This window comes from Pinus tabuliformis, chromosome 3_1, assembly GCF_031772625.1.
Source record: "Pinus tabuliformis cultivar Carrire ecotype Pingquan chromosome 3_1, CPIR1, whole genome shotgun sequence".
Lineage (NCBI taxonomy): Eukaryota > Viridiplantae > Streptophyta > Pinopsida > Pinales > Pinaceae > Pinus > Pinus tabuliformis.
Genome location: NC_142301.1, coordinates 778,375,911 through 778,394,674, shown reverse-complemented (window position 1 = coordinate 778,394,674; position 18,764 = coordinate 778,375,911).

The window sequence follows — 18,764 nt, the reverse complement described above, 5'->3', positions numbered from 1 at the left end:
TAGGAAAGATTTTAGTGGAAAACTAGTAAATGTTGAAATTGCTACTTGAGGTACTGCAACACTTAATGAAGATCCCACTTATGAGACACACTTGTGATTGTGCCCACCTTTAGGTAGCCATTGCCCTACATTTTTCAATGAAATATAATTTTCTCATAATTCCTGAACAAAAGCTATTGTCATATTGCAACAATGAACGTCACTTGCAAAGACTTGTAATATGTTAGTGGCTTGTGGCATGATTTGACGTTATGCACAATTATTGTTCAACTTTTTAAGGACTATAAGTATCGAATAACCTGAATATGTAGAAATTAATGTCCAAAAAATGCCCAAATTGAGGTTTGATCATTGGAGGTAGTAACAGAATGATCCACTACAACTTGTGAATCACTGTACAACTTTTCCCTTATCAATATATGAATCAGAGTTAAGTGAACTTGTATAGTTTGTTGAATATGTTGTTTTTCTAACCAACTGAAGAATTGCAATGCCAATCCAACATTATCCTGGATTTCAAGCAATACTTGAATTACAACACATGGAATCAATTCAAATGATAATTCCTCTAGCATATCCCAACCATGTCCCTTCAACAAATTATAGATAGTAGCAAGATTACCCAAATTAACTTCTTGAGTGTAAACACATTGTTTTTTTTCTTCACAAATTTTAGTGTCAAGCTTCCATGAGATTGCCTCTGCTGAAATATATCTCGTCCCCATAGCATGATCAAGAAAAGAATTGGTCTTGTGATCAAAATATCTCATCCTTATGGCATGAAAGCCTTGCCATCTCCCTAAACTATTTCAAATTTCAAGCCTTCTTAGCAGGGGTATTGTTGCAAGTGTTAGGGCTTTAAAGATCATATAAGGTTTAAAACTCATTATTTTAGCATCTCTATATAGCCAACAGGGCCTCAGTTCACTGTTGAATTTAATGAAGTACGAGGCCTTCCCTACCAGAGTCCCATTTTTGCTTGTGTTTTCCCAACCCATATGTCATGTCGAAAAAATGATAAGTTTGGGTGTCGTATCGGGGTCTTTATCAGAACTAATTCCCTCATACCTCATTAATAAAAAGGCCAACACCTGAGTAATATTATTCCCATCATTTTCGCTCTTCATATAGTGATGCGGGCCCAATTAGCAATGGTTGGCTTGTTGCCTATGCTTGGTTTTATATATAGTTTTCTTCTCACCTGGCAGGGGACCAGTTCCATGGACAATCAATTCTGAAATTTATACTTCAAAATATAGAAGTATGTGTGGAGGCATTGCTGCAACAGTTTGTTGGATATTTAATCTGATTGTTTTAGAGAGATTCCTATCTTTGATTGATGTGTTGGGCACATCCAAAACATTTATAGTATTCACAGCTATTATTGGGGTTGCATTCCCTTTTGTCCTTGCTTTTGTTGCTGAGATGAAAGGCCTAAGCTTTGACGAGGTTGATAAATTATCTCAAGGGAGATCATATAGTGGTAGTATAGGCGAGGAAGGTTCTTTTAACAAACCCCTTCTTGATGATCATCATAAATTTTGAAGAAGCAAATCAAATGTTGAAATCTCTCATGAGAGAGGGCATTCAAATCAATTGTTGCAAATTTGCAAATGACATTTTTGAGGTATTATAGGTGAATGTACAACTTAAATGGCATATCACCAATCATATCGGCAGGTTTTGCATGCTGGCATGTCAGCATGTTTTTCATGGTGACAGTGTCGTAATTTTCATTATTTCTTGATAAGATGTTATTAATTTTTTTGAAAATTCCATTGGATATGTTGGATAATGGATGCTTCTACTTACATCATTCATCAACATACCCTTTGAAAATATTTTTCATTTATACCACTCCCCAAATAGAGGAATTTTAATTTAGCACTACATTTTTGTATGAAAGGAATATATATTTTATGCTTTCTTTGATTTGGGATATACATCATTCCGCTCTATTAAAGTTACGTCATTTGTAGATTAGGTTAGGAAAAAACCAATGGGATTGTTTGGGTTACTCTCCTAGCACTTGTTATGGTCCAAAAAATTTAGGTATCAATATTTGCATACTGTTATTTTTGGGGATGATGGTCTTCCACTAAAAATATAAATATAGACTAAAGAAATGCATCGGCAAACTAAGTTTGGAGTTGTTTCACATTGGAGGTACTAGGAGGGTGAAGAAACACTCTTATTTAATTGTTCAGATGCTTGAGTGGGCATGATGGGTGCCAATGTGGAACAATGATATTATGGACACTAAACTACAGTTATCTCCCTAAGATGTAGACATGAGACCAACTTTCCCTTTCCCTTCCCATAAAGATGGTTGCCCACATATGGATAAATTTTGTAGCCCACCATGTGGCATAAATGATAGTCTCCTAATTATGTTGGAAGATGATAAAGTGAGTATGGTATTCTTAAAAAAACCATATTATGATGTAGTTGCTTTGCAATCTGCTTGTTTTGAAATTCATTTGCTAATCTTTTACACAATTTTTTATGTATGTTGTTTGAAATTTCTACCATCATATCAATTTCATTAATTAAGGATTGCTTATTGTTGTTAAATAGATGATTGTGCAAGAACTACCTCCAAATTCGATTGTGAAGGATTTGCTAGACAAAATAACTTATGGCAGTTCACTTTTTACATCTTATGGTTTTCCAATACAAGAGGAGTTGAGGCCAAGAGTCAATCACAAAATCATTAGTGATCCTTGTTAGAAGCTGAAAATGGGTGATTTAATTGATTTGACTCTATCAATACCACATACATTTTTTATTGAATACAGGAAAGAAAGAAGTCAAATGTTTTGGTAAGGCAGATGAATGCCAGGATGAAACAAGCCATATGCTAGGAAATAATTCACAAGTTGCAGCTATGACATCACTTATGTGGCAACTAGCCAATTGTTTTTGGAGTGAATTAGAAGGAATGGTGACCAAAATATTTACCTTGTTGAATTCCAATCGACAACAAGGCTCAATGTCATTACACCAATATGCTTATTGTGAACTTAACATGTCACTTATGGAAATTGAAACTGGGTGGGAAGGATAGCAATGATTTTTGACAACCACTAGAGATAAACCCAATTGACAAGTTTATTTGTGGAGCTTATAATTAATATCATGATGACCACAATTTTTTTGTGTCAAATTCATTCTACTCTTTGAGTAGTTTAAAGCACATTATTTTAACAAGGCTAGGAGATAGGTATGGATAACGAGGAAAGGAAGGTTTTGGATTGTCTAAGGTATTTTGATTCTCATCTTTATATGTCATTTCTTTAGAGAAAATTATATATACAAGTATGAACTCAATTCAAATCAAATTAAAATAGAGAAACCTAATTATGAAGATGTTTCTTTCTCCACTACCTTGCAATGATGTTAATTTTTCTGAATTATACTTGAATTTCACCTATAATGACCTTGATTTATATATTGATTTTAACACCAAATTGACATCACGGTAAGCATACGAATATCCCATTAAGTATGAATTAAAGATGGTTCAAACAATCTCAGTTTTATCCCATGCATGTGGTAGAGTAATTTCTGAGGTGTGAAGTTTTATTAGAGACACTATTTGTTTGTTTGTTTTGGTTAAAAAAAGTTTTTCTTTCGGTTTTATGTGGCTTTCAATTTATCATTTGTAACATGTTGATAAATGGAAAAGAATAATGTGTCACATTTATCTTACAGAAATTGGTGCTGAATGAAAGGATATAGAGTTTAACCAAGCTATAGTTTGCTTTGGTAAAGGTAGAAGAACATCTTAAAAAGTTGCCTACGAATACACCATATATAGATTTGAACACAAGTAATATATGGATTTTTCTTTTACAAATATGTTATTTTTTCTACCAAGATATCATAACAAGAAAAATATTGATATTGTAGGAATTTTTTTAGGACCTCATTAAGGTCAATTTTTTTGATGTCCTACTTGATTAATACCTTCTCATGACAAGAAGGCTTCAAATATGAATTAATATTTTTATGAAACAAATTAGATTCAAAGTTTATATATATAAAAGATAAAAAAAAAAATGTCAATGCCTTCGTTTGATTGTTACATGACTCTAGTGTGGGCAGGCTACAAGAAATGGGATTGGAAAAAGGATGGGGAGAGAATGCAGATCATGTCTTCAATATGATTCATTTTTTGTTGGAGATCCTTTAGGTGTCTGAGCCATCGAATTTGGAAATATTTCTAGTAGGGATTCCTATGGTTTTTAATGTTGTGATTCTTTCACCTCATGGTTATTTTGAGCAAGCAAATGTTTTAGGAATGCTAGACAAGACACTAGTGGAACAAATTTCTTATAATTGCAATGTTCATTCCATGATATCCTCTCTTTATTGTTTGATTGTATTTTGAATGTTTCTTTTGATAATTTTTTTTATTTTAACTATGAAATTGAAAATACCTGGTATCGTCTCCATTTTAAAAGCATCCAAAGCTTGAAGATGAGTTTAGTACTACATGATATTAATTGAAATCCTTTTAGTTGTTTTGTGTTAAAATATTTTCATGACTATTAATTTTTTTTACCTTCATGTTGTTATTTGAGCACAGGTTGTCTATCATTACTTGACCAAGTTTAGGTGTTAGAGAATGAAATGTTGTTTCGAGTAAAACAACAAGGGTTAAACACCACAACTTAGATTATTTACTTTAACAAGTTATCTACAACCTGAGCTTTTTAACATGTAACTTAGTTGGCATGATTGTGCCTAAGCTTTCTCTGAACGTTGAATATAACTAAGTTACTAAGGTATTATTTTCTATGGTGATGTTCTATTTGCTTTGTTTATACAAGTCATATGGCCACATAATGACCACTATCCCCAAGGTATATGTCGTATAAATCATGTATAGCCTACTTTAATTTATATTCAAGTATTCATCATCTTTCATTTCTTATACTCTGAATTGTATCTTCTTCCATTTTTACAAGAGGAATTCAATATTGAAGGTAAGAAACGGGAATTGAAGAAAGAGGAGAACAATAACACTGGAGCAACAAATGGAAAATGAGAGAGAAAGGAACCGGTCTAGTGATACCCTTAGAGCCAATATCTTGCATAAGACACACACATAGAGATTGGTGGTCAAGTCTTCAGAGTTGGTGAATTCACTTGCGATGCCTTGACAACACAATAATAATGATTTGAAGTGATGAAACAATATTTCATGTGTAAATTATAGTCCAACCGATATTCAGTTGGAAACTCATATTGTAATACTTAACATTTTATATAATAAAATTTATGTAGTTGAAATTATTTTTATTTGCACTTGATATTATTGAGCCTTGTAATTTACATATGTAACTTTGTGTTATCATATTAGATGAACATGCACATTGTATGACATTTGTTTTAATTTAGTCGCAAAATCATACTAATTAATTTATGTTGATTAATAATGAACACATAAAATCAATCTAAAACTACTAAATTAGTAGTTTATATTGATTAATGATGAACACAAATAAAATGAATATATGACTAAATTAGTCGTTTATAATGATTATGAATGGAATTAAATGAAATGAATAGAAACTACTAAATCAGTTGTTTATATAATGAATATGAAACTACCAAAAAAATATAAATGACTACTGCAAATGATAAATTTGTGATTACAAATGATGACTAAATTTTTCATATATACGACTATTAGTAGCTAATTTACAGTATCTTATAACATGACTAAAATTTAATCATATTTCTTTAGTCATCAATTGGTTTCAAAGGATGACTAAAATTTGCATATATATGACTATTAGGAGCTACTTTACAGTGTCTTATAACACGACCAACCTTTTGGTCATTAATTTGTTTTCTCGGGTAATCATATAGTAATATATTTTGTCGTATATTTGGTCATTAATTGTGACAATTAATGAATAAACCAATGACTAAATTAATGACCAAATTTATTACTAAATATACTACTAGATGATAAAATTGAAACAATCAATTAATGACTAAACTAAAAACAACTAAAAATTGGTCACGTTATAAGATACTGTAAATTAGATACTATTGGCCATCCAATGAAAAATGGTTGTTTATATGCAAATTTTAGTCATCTTTTTAGTCACTAATTAGCCATTTTGTACTACTATAATTTTAAGCTATCACTCCATTATGGGTAGTGGTATGGGCTCTAGGCGTGAAAAAAGTGGCTTAAATCTCGGGGTCGCTAGCACAAAACTGGAAATTTTGGTCTTTGGTCACTGGCAGGCAAGCCTGTGAGATTGAATTTAGGTTCCTGGTCACTCCCTTGCACATAGCATGATAGAGACTATGGCCTAAGAGATCTAGAACAACAATGGGACCCAGGGACAGGCTATCTGAGTGGATGACTTGTCTCCTGAGGGTTCTGTTGATGACGTTGGATCACTGTGTCTGATGTTTCTGTCGATTCCCCTTCCTTACAGTGACATAGGAGGTCGAATATGATCATAGTAGCCTTTCATTTCATGTTTACCTAGTTGGAATGGTCACTTGGGTGGATGTGTGAGGAGGGTGTTATAGAGTGGTATTAGAGCATGGTTCAACACTCGGACTAAATGGGCGGTGTGCGTTGGTCATGCATGCATGTCAGTTGCATGTGTGTCTCTTACACTTGCATTCCATGTGCTTGTAGCATTCTCTTACTGATTTATTATGGTTGAAGGTTGCTATGGAGAATTTGATGTTGATCTTGTGGAATCCATCATCATGAGTATATGAGTGGTTGCACATGGTTATATTTTGCTTACATGTTGATTTTATGTCGCCTACTTACATCCTTGTACGTTAGGTTACAATCTTGAATATTTTGATTACATGTATCGGTCTTGTAGGTTGAATACAAGAATTGATCATTTATGTTCGACTACATGCGTTTATGCATATGTGTAGTTGACTAGGCACTACTTATGCATGTTGTTGGTTGCATGTGGCAATGTGTACAATGGAGTAATGGTTGTTTTCATGTGTGAGGTCATAGCATGCGTTGTCGATATGGCCTTTCATAGATGACTCGACCCTAACTACAACGATGTTTATATGTTGATACATTTATTTGTGAATGTATATATGTTGTTATGTTTATGTTATATACGTATCATGCTGATTTGGTGACCTTGCAGACAAGGTATCCTCCCCGAGCTATGGTAAAGTACGTTGATTTATTGTGATTTGGTTTATCTAACATATTATTCACTGTAGGAAAGAGATCAAAAGGATAGCAAGATGGTTGACTACAAAGGCTCTCCCTATGAATCTGAAGAGCACTATGGTGTTGGGAACTCTTCCAATTTGGCAGTTACACTAAGAAGTTTGAAGGAAGAGATAAGGAGTTGTAAGCCAGATAATGACTGGATCATACAAGAACAAGAGAAGAAAGCAGAGGTTAATGCAATACTTCTTCAGAGTTTTTCAAACTTGCAGTGACAAGGGTCGCTTTGAATCAGCCATGGACATGACGATAGAACTAATGGGGCATATGGCAGTAGGTCTCCTGGTAGATAGAAGTCAGATAGATCTAACATAGTGAGAGATGGCAGGTTGTTGGACACTCTGGATAGGAGGGGCGTTGAGTACCTGTACTAATCTAGTTCTGGTTCTAATAGACATCATGATCGTCATTGCTATCATCCTTACAGGAGGAATGGTAGGGGATACTTATCAGATGAATTCAAGAAAGAAAAACGACCTACTTTTGATGGAGATATGAAGAAGCTAAAAGATGGAGAGGCTTGGATACTTGGGATGAACAAATTCTTTGAGTTGCATAATTACACGGATAACATGAAAGCCAGAGTAGCGATCTTCAACTTGAAATTTAAAGTAGACATTTGGTGGGAAGATGTTAAGCAGGTCTGAGACATTAGGAGAAATTACTTGAGTTGGCAGAAGTTCAAGAGGATATTCAGAAAGAAGTACTTGTTAGAAAGGTATGACGATGGTAAGGTTAAAGAGTTCTATGAGCTAAAGATGGGGTCAGTGACAGATGAAGAGCACACGACCAAGTTTTTGGAGCTGTTAAGGTATGCACCATATCTTACTGATGAGAAGGATAAAGTTCAAAGATTTGTGAGTGGTTTTCCATTAGAATTTAGAGATCAGATTGAGTATGATGAGCCGTGGTCACTGGAGGAAGTTATTGGGAAATTGAAGAATCTATATGAACAATCAAAGCATAAGAATAAATCTCAGCATAGATGGAAAGGAAAGGACAAAGGTAAAGGTAAATGGTAGCATAAGAAGACAAGGCCTTCGCATACAGATGAGAAAGAGAATGTGGCACCACAAAAGAAGTTTAATGCAGCTAGAGAGGGACATGGGTCACATCAGCAGCAGAGCATAGAGGTGAGAGCATTGGTCATTTGGAGTGTTGGACATGCAGTAAGAAGCACCTTAAGAGAGATTATCCACAGAAAAAGGGTGGTAGGCTTCACATATACAGTGTACAGGAGGTGAAAACCGTTGGGGATGTTGGTTAGATTGTTCCACGTATCTTTGCAGTAGTGGATAATAGGCAGGAAGAACACCAGGCATCTATCATTGATATGGACGGTAAGCTTTGTGATCAAGTTATTTCTATTTTGATTGACCCTGGATCTAATTATAGCTATTTAGTCTTGACTTGGTGGATAAGTGTGGTTTGAGTCAAGAATCACATGCAGAGTCTTAGTTAGTGCAGTTGGCTACAAGTACGAAGAAACAAGTTCATCATTGCGTAAGATCTGGTGCATTTGATTTGAATGTTATGCCTACCGCATAACATATAAATGCGTTACCATTGGGATCATACAATATTTTGTTGGTCATGGATTGGTTGTATCTTGATAGAACCAAGGAAACTTGCTATGACAAAGCCATTGAGTGTGTTGATGAAAATGGGGAACGAAGAATCTTGCAAGGTAAGAAGAAAGCCACATCACTTAGGACGGTGACAACTATGAAAGCAAAGCATAGCTGTAGGAAAGGATGTGCGTTATTTGCAATACACATTTCTAGTGATAAGGGTAAGGAGGTTGAGGATGCAGATGTGTTAAACATGTATCTAGCTTTTCATTAGTTTCCAAATGTATTTCCTGAAGACATTACCGAGTTGCCACCTTGTATGGAGGTAGACCTCTCTATTGAGTTCGTGCCAAGGGTAGCTCCAACATCAAAAGAACCTTACATGATGAGCACACCTGAGTTAGTTGAGTTAAAGCTATAGTTGAAGGAAATGTTGAACAAGGGATACATTAGGCCAAGTGTATCACCTTGGGGTGGATCGGTCTTGTTTTTGAAGAAGAAAGATGGTACTCTCAGATTATGCATTGATTACAAGCAATTGAACAAAGTGACTATCAAGAGAAAGTACCCTTTGTCAAGGATTGATGACTTGTTTGATCAGCTGAAGGAAGTAGCAATGTCCTCGAAGATTAACTTGAGATCTGAATACCAGCAAGCACGCATCAAAGAAAATGACATTTACAAGACTGCATTCAGGACTAGGTATGGGCATTATGAGTTTGTTGTTGTTCCATTTGGCTTAACTAATGCGCCAGCTACATTCATGTTCTTGATGAATAGTGTGTTGCATCCATATTTGGATAAGTTTGTTATTGTATTCATTGATGATATACTGGTATATTGTAAAAATGAGGAAGAGTGCAGTAGCAGTGTTGAGGTTGTTGAGGGAGCATCATTTGTATGATAAACTCAACAAGTGTAGTTATTTTAGAGTGAGGTACATTACTTGGGGCATGTTGTCTCCAAGGAGGGAATTGCAGTGGATCCATATAAGTTAAGAACCATCATGGAATCGGTAGCTCCTAAGAGTGTGGATGAGGTGAGATATTTCATGGGTTTGGTAGGATATTATAGGATGTTCATCAAGAACTTCTTGCAGATTGCTGATCCCATCACATCATTGCAAAGGAAAGGTAAGAAGTTTGAATGGATAGAGGAGTGTGAGGCTAGATTTGAGTAGCTTAAGCAGTTGTTGACACATTCACCAGTGCTACATACTACAAATCCAGAAAAAGAGTTTGTGGTATGTACAAACACTTGCAAGAGAGGACTTGGTGGAGTCCTTATGTAGGATGGAAAGGTTGTATGTTATGAGTCCCTGAAACTAAACAAGAACGAGCAGAACTACCCAACACATGATATTGATTTAGAAAGGATCATACATGCATTGAAGATGTGGAGACACTATATTCTTGGTAGAAGGTTTGTACTGATGAGTGATCATATTGGGTTGAGGTATTTGTTTGACCAGCTGAATTTGAACACTAGGCAGGCTAGATCGTTGACCACGATCACCGATTTTTAATTCGAGATCAGGTACATCAAAGGTAAAGAGAACAGGGTGGAATATGCTCTCGGGGGACAGGTACAAGTACATCACTTGGTAGCTATGAGCTCCTATATGAAAGACTTACAGGATAGGATCCTGTAGGCAAGTCAACAATATGTTAGGTATATGGAGATTGTGAACAGGTTGTAGCAGGGTATTGGTACAGGTACAGGTATAGGTGCAAGTAAAAGTATAGGTGTAGGTGCACAGGGTATGGATTATTGTCTTCCAACGGATGGATTGGTTAGGTTCTGAGATAGGATGTATGTACCGGATAACAGTGAGCTCAAGAATGTTATGTTGGGGGAGTTTCATGCGAAACCTTATTCAGGTCACTGAGGTTATCAGAAGACACTGATAGCAGTGAATATATTTTATCATTGGTTGAATTTGAAGAGGGATGTAGCAGAGTTTATGGCAAGGTGCTTTGGCTGTCAGTGAGTGAAAACAAAGTGTAAACATATAGGTGGACTACTACAACTAACCGCAATTCGAGAGTGGAAATGGGAGGTCATTTCCATGGATTTCATCATGGGGTTTCTGAAGATAGTGAAAAAACATGAGCCAATTATGGTTATTGTGGATAGGCTGACAAAGGTTTCACACTTCATTTTGGTTAAGTCTACATTCTCAGCTAGTGATGTGGCATAGGTATTCATCATAGATGTGATTGGACTGCATGGTGTTCCAAAGAAGATTGTGTTAGACAAGTATGCGAAGTTCACTTCCAAATTCTGGGAGTTATTTGTAGGTTTAGGCACAGAGTTGGCCTTCATTACAACTTATCATCCACAGAAAAATAGACAGATAGAGAGGGTCAATACGATATTAGAGGAAATTTTGAGGATGTATGTGATGCATCAACAAAGGAAGTGGGAAGAGTACCTCCCTTTCGTAGAGTTCACTTACAACAAAAATTATCAGGAGTCATTGACGATGAGTCCTTTTGAGGCGTTGTATGGGCAGAGTTACAACACTCCCATCAGTTGAAGTGATCCGGTTAGCAGGGTATTGATTGGACCAGATATGTTGGCAGACATGGAACAAGAAATGCAGGTGATCAAGAAGAATGTAAAGGAAGCATAGGATATGGAGAAGAGTTATGCAGATAGGAATACGTTGTTCACGGAGTTCCAGGATGGGGAACAAGTATACTTGCACATCAAACCAAAAAATAGCTCCTTTTGAATTGGATCATGTGCTAAGATGGCACCATGGTTTTGTGGACCCTTCAATATCATTGAGAGGATTGGGCCAGTAACCTATCAACTTGAGCTGCCTCCGACAATGAAAGTCCATGATGTTTTCCATGTATCTTTGGTTAAGAAGTATGTTAAGGATGTTGATCATATGATCGACTAGTATGTATTGCAGGTGGAACCAGATGGAGAATTCCAGCCAAAGCCTCAATGTATATTGTAGAGAAAGGTTCTCATGCTCTAGAACTGAGATATCGAGCAAGTTAAAGTGAAATGGAAACACTTTGTGCCCGATTAAGCTACATGGGAGATGGTGGTTCAGATGCAAGCTATGTATCCTTGTTTTCTAGTTGAGGCAAAGAAGCTTCGAAATGGTGGTTTGGTATATGCTTTGGTATGGTGGTTTGGTATATGTTTTGATATGGTGTTTTCGTATATGCTTTGATACGGTTTTTTGGTATATGATTAGATATAGTGTTTGGTATATGTTTTGATATATATGATGTAGTATATGTTTTTGGTATGTACTTTTGGTGATGTTGCTATATATACATATGTATATGGATGTAAATACCACCATGAGGTATGTTATAAAGCTCCACTATGCAATATGGGTGTTATGTCATTATGATTATGTTTTCATGTTACTATGTTATCTTGTGATTATGTTATCATGATTTTATGATGTCATGTGGGTTGGAACTCAGCAGGGTGATCATTGTGAATACCATAATGAGTTGTGTTATAAATCTTCACTGTGTGGTATGTTATCATGTTGTCATGATGCTTTTCTTTTGAGCAAGTCTTTCATTGTAAATACTATAACGAGTTGTGTTATGAAGCTCCATGAGTAGTATGTCTTCTTCCAGAGGGTTGATAAGGTATATGTGTGATTGAACACCAAGAATGTTGTCCCCCAAGGGGGAGGGTTCTATAATAGACCTGGTAAAAATTCCATGTAATAAAAGTTAAAAAAAAATAACCACAATTAATGGGACACTTATTCCAAGAGTAATGTTGGGAAGGACATCCTAGCGGGTGTTCATTTGGTTGCTTATGGCTAAGGAAATTGGTAGAGGCGATGGCTAAGGCTTTGGAAAGGAAAAATGGCATCTTTGGCACAATTATTTATGAAAATAATGGAAATTAGGAGAAAATGGAGGTGAAAGGTAACGGGTTTCATGTGAGTAAAATGTAGGAAAATAATGAAAAATGAAGAAAATAGAAGCCTCATTCATAAAAGGACTTATGAGGATTAGTTGGTTGCCTTTTTTCAGTTGAGCTTTGGAGCTCTCTCATTATTCTCTCTCTCTCTCATACTCTTGGACACTTACAATATTCTTGGATAATTTTGGCATTGGAGCAAGAAAGGCAAAGAAGGAAAGAGGAAGAAAAGATCAAGCAGGGAAAGGTAGGATCAGGCAACTACAATAGGGCTTCATTGCACATATCGACTTGTATGTGTATTTTCCTTGCTAGATTTGGCATGCATGGCAGTGATGTGGTTCTTTTCTATCATGTCATGGGTTTTTCCAGGTGTAACAATGTTTTCAACCTCGCCTTTCCATTTCCGGAGAGCCATGGTGTGATGGGGTTATCATGTTTTTCTTTAGCTGGATCGTCAGATGGATTCGAAGCTAAGTCAGGTGGATCAGCAAAATGATAGAACACATGGCCTAGTAACCCCTGAGCTAGAGTGTGGGTTGCAGTAAAGCCATATTTTGTGTTTCGTTGGATGGCCTAGGAATCCTTGCCAATGAATGGCAGGATATAGGTGGTTTCCTCTCTATTGGGCCTAGTAATCCCGAGTTTGTGATATGCAATAAATCCTGGACAGTAGGTCTCAGTTTAAGGCCTAGTGATCTGGGTTTGGATTGCGGTGAAGTGTGAGAGAGTAGGATACCAGAAAATTCCTCACAGTGTAGGTGGAGAAATTTAGCGGCATCCATGCTTGTTTAGCTTAGTGATCGGGTCTAGATCATGGTAAAGCCTCTTATGATGTGTTCAGTGTGTTGGCCTAGTGATCTGGGATGGATTACGATAAAGCCTAGTTTCTGTTGATGAGGGCGAGGTGGTTTAGCCTCGATATGCCCTCATTGGTTCGTTTGGTTTGATTCCCACATCCATGCTTGGAATATGGCACAGGGGTGAATAGCCGAAGAGAGATTTGGCTCAACCATTCTATGGTCGGGTGGAACATGGTAGTCTCATCTCTGGTTGGTTCATTGCATTCATTAATGATAAATTCATTCCCTTGATTTTCATGTGGAAATGTGTTCATGTATTTGTGGGTTCTGATGGCTAATATGTTTATGGTATCTTTGTTCCTATTATGTTGGTTATATGTATATTTTATGACAGTAGCTATATATGTCTCTCAGCATGTTTTTACTTGTACATGAATGGATAATGTATCTATGTCCTAATAGATGATAATGCATCAAATGGCATGAGGGAACAAGGGTTCATAGTGATTCTCAGATAAGTATGAGACACCTACACTTAATTCTATTCTTTACACCTGTAGGTTACATGTTCATGACTTGTTTGATGAAATTCCTGTCATGGCTAGTAAGGATCTGGTAAATGACTTGTTCAACTTATTTATTTTACATCATTGTTTCCCTGTAATTTTACTAATTTCAAGCTATCTCTCCATTCTGGGCAGTGGCCCAGGCTCTGGGCTTGAAAAAGTGGCTTAAATCCTAGGGTCGCTGGCACAAAATTGGCAATTTTGGTCTTTGGTTGCTGGCTGGCAAGCCTGTGAGAGTGACTTTAGGTTGTTGTTCGCTCCCTTGCCCATAGTATGAGAGCAACTATCACCTAAGAGATCTAGAACATCAGTGGGACCCACAGACAGGTTGTCTAAGTGACTGACTTGTCTCTTGAGGGTTCTGTTGAAGTTGTTGGATGACTATGTGTGATGTTTCTATCGATTTCACTTCCTTAAATTCACATAGGAGTTCGAATCTGATCATAGTAGCCTCTCGTCTCATGCTTACCCAGTTGGCATGATTACTTGGGTGGATGTGTAAGGAGGTTTTACAAATTCTCACTTTGTTCAATTGTTAGTAGTCAATACATGACCTGAGAGTACCATCCTTCTTCTTCACAAAAAACACTAGTGCACCCCAAGGTGATACACTTGGCCTTATGTATCCCTTGTCAAGCATTTCCTTCAATTGAAACTTCAATTCTACTAACTCTGGTGTGCTTATACTATAAGGTGTCGTTGACGTTGATGCTTCCCTTGGTACTACTCAATAGAAAATTCCACTTCCCTGTGAGGAGGAAACTTTGGAATCTCTGCTAGAAACACATCCGGAAATTGTTGTAAGACCGGATACCTCTTCAACACTTATGCATCCTCGACATCCTTACCTTTATAATTGGGGATATGAATTGCAAACAACACACATCCTTTCTTGTGACTATGCTTCGCCTGCATAGAGGTAGCCAATCTAAATGATGTTTCGTTTCTCTGACCCTGTAAGGTTATCTATTTTCCATTGTCATCCAAGCACTCAATAGCCTTCTCATAACAATCTACCTTGGTCCTATGAAGATACAACTAGTCCATACATAGAAGCCTACTATACGATCTCAATGGAAGTACATTCAAATGCATTGTTGTAGGCATAATATTTAACTCAAATGCACAATCTCTTACCTAATGATGAACTCTCTTCTTAGTACTTGTAGCCAACTGCACTAACCAAGACTCTCTACGCACTTCTTTTCTCAAAGCACACTTATCCACTAGGTCAGTGTTAACATAACCATAATTAGATCCGAGGTCAATCAAAATAGAAACACCTTGATCACAAAGCTTACCATCCATCTTGAAAACATATGCATGGTGATCCTCCTACCTGTTATCTGATGTTGCATAGATCTAAGGAATGATATCCCCAACATCCCCAACTATTTGTGCTTCACGTCACTATATATTTGAGGCCTACCACCCTGATACGACATATAATCCTTCTTGAGATGCTCCTTTACACATATCCAACACTCCAATTATCCCCTACCACTTCCTCTATTATGTTTTCCTCCGAGTTTTGATCCATGTCCCTTCTCAACTGCATTAAAATTCTTGTAAGGAACACCATTCTCTTTCTCACCTACATCCTGAGGTCTTGTTCACCTCAATGGCCATTTATCTTTAGTCTCGGCTTTCCATTTCCAACCGTGTTGAGACTCTATCTTATTCTTAGATTTCTCATAACAATGTTTCAACTTCCCAATGACTTCTTCGAGTGACTGAGAATTATCATACTCAATCTGATCCTTGAATGGTAATGGAAATCCATTGAAAAATCTATAAAACTTGGCTTCCTCATCCTTAAGATACAATATATACCTCAATAACTCCATGAACTTAGTCATATATTTCTCATCTATCATTGATCCCATCTTTATCTCATAGAACTCCTTAGCTTTACTATCATAATACCTCTCTGGAAATTACTTCTTCTTAAAAGTCTCTTGATTTCATGCCAACTCAGCTTGTCTTGATGTGTTTGAACTGCATCACATCTTCCCACCAAATGTTTGCTTTCCCTTTGAGGCTGAAAATAACTATCCTAGCCTTCATGTTCTCGATGTAATCACAAAACTCAAATAACTTCTTCATTCCGATCAACCATGCCTCTACATCTTCCATATTCTTCAGTTGTCCATGAAATGTAGGTGGCTTGGCTTTCTTGAGCTCATCTGGAAAACAGCTCCTGTCACTCCTCCTATTTGGATTATTCTGATGATGACCATGATACATGTCTAAACCAGAACAAGAGTAAAGCCCATGTCCACTACCTCTCCTATCAGGTCTGTCCAAGAACCTTCTATCTCTTACCATGTCGTCTCTATCCAACCTATTCCCACCATGTGATCTTCTACCATATTATCCATTACTCCTTTCCTCCTATCCATGACTAATCCTAAGCGGTCCATATCTTTGCAAGTCTGACAAACTCCAAAGCATGACTGCATTGACCTTTTCTTATTTCTAGTCTTATGCCCTAGCAAGTATTTACTGTGAATGAATGATTTTGTCATTATCTTCTTTGCAACTTATTATTTATTGTTTCAAACTCCTCAATGTGTCTGCTATGTGAGGGGATTACTCATCACCATGTTGCTCATCTGATCTATAGGGAGAACCACGTGAATTGTAATCCACCATTTTTCTTGTCATCTTTAGTCTTCTTCTCCTTCAAACATATCATGTTAGATAAATCTAAAATATGAACATACTCAACATACCTCAATCAAGTTTAGGGGATGCAATCTCATTGCGAGATCAACCAAATTAGCATGATACGTGCATAATCATAACAATATATCGATCTCATGCACGACAATACCAACTGCATACCATGAACTCATGCATGACAACCATGACCATAACAATGCATTCTTAACAATCCACTGACATGCATAAAAAATACATATACAACTGACATGCATGCAGGAAAAACACATTTCTCCCATCCAGTCCAATTATTGAACATGTGAGCTCTTATACCAATCTATAACACCCTCCTCCCACACTGGTCCACCGAGGTAAATATGTGACAAAGAGTTACTATGATATTAATAAACCTCCTAGGCATAGTTAAGGAAGTGAAATCAATAGACTAAAACCTTCTTGACCTTCCTTAGGAGCTACAGGATCCCAACCACTCCAGGTGCCATAATCCTGAGTTAAATTGTTTTTCACAGCCCTGATGTTGGGTGTGTGTTATACTATTTCCATGACTAGCCCCACCCATGAAGCTGAGGGGTTAGAGGGGGGGGTGAGAAACTCCCCCTTCGTTGCGTTAGGTGCAACAGGGGGTGGTAGCCCCCTACCATGGGGTCTAGGGCAGCACCCCAATTTTTTTTTTGACCCTATATTACGTGAGTGAACCTACCTATGGTTTTCTGCACAGATTTTTCACATGGTTTTGGGCATGATGGTTTTCTGTCCATGGTATTTTGTAGTTTCAATCAAGGGAACTACGATTATGTTCTAATCCAAGTCTAATGGATTAGGTTTTATGGATGCTTCAACATGTATATATATGTATTATAACATTGAAAGGAACACAATGAAAAATCAATCTAGAAGTCACGGTTTTGGGATCTAGAGGAAAATATCTGTGTATTTCTTTTGTCTTTCTTGCATTCTATATTTTCTATTATTAAGAATTCTTTTGTAGGTAATTTCTGTACAGGGTTAAAACCTACATTTGGTATCAGATTTGTTTCGGCTTCAAGGGGATGCCTTTGCTATTGAGGGGTTTTGTTCAGGCCTGTGGTATACCCTGTTCAATGGAAGATCTACAAGATCGATTCTTATGGTGAAATAAGATGTCGAGTAGTGGATAGATAGAGATCGATAAATTTAATGGTCAAAGTTTTGAGTTGTGGAAACTCAAGATGGAGAATCTGCTGGCAGATAAAGATCAGTGGATCGCAGTAGATCCGAGTAATAAAAAAATGAAAATGTCCGATGAAGACTAAAAGAAGTTGGTTTGGAAAGAAAAGAGCACAATACAGTTGTGTATATTAGATTCAGTATTGTTGAATTTATCAGGGGAAGCTTCGCCAAAGGCTTTGTGGGACAAGTTAGGGACTTTGTATCAATCTAAGTCTTAGGTGAATAAATTTTTCCTAAGAAAAACATTGTATAACCTAAGGATAAAGGATGGAGACTCAGTGACAGAGCATTTAAACGCGTGTAATACTGTGGTAAGCCAGTTTTTATTTGTTGATATTAAAATTTCAGATGAAGATAAGTGCATTAGTTTGTTGTGTTCTCTACCAGATTCATAGGGTAGTGTGGTTGTTGAAATAGGTAGCAATACAACTACCTTGTTGTTTGATGAAATAGTGTCAACCTTGTTGTTTGAGGAAATGAGATGGAAAAATATGGAGTGCCGGAATGGTGATGCCTTATCTGTACGAGGATAGTCCCAGAACAGAAACAAAAATAAATCCTCGACTGGGAGATCTAAATCTAGAGGGAGATCTAAATATGTAGGAAAACCGTAAAGTTGTGCTGGAAATGCAGAAAAGAAGGACACTTCAAAAAGTACCATAGATCTAAATCTCCTGATAAAGGAAAGGGATCTGATGATGATCCTTTTGAAGAGGGGAAAACCACCTCAGATGAAGGTGGGGATGTGTACTTGGCTTCTTCTTCAAGT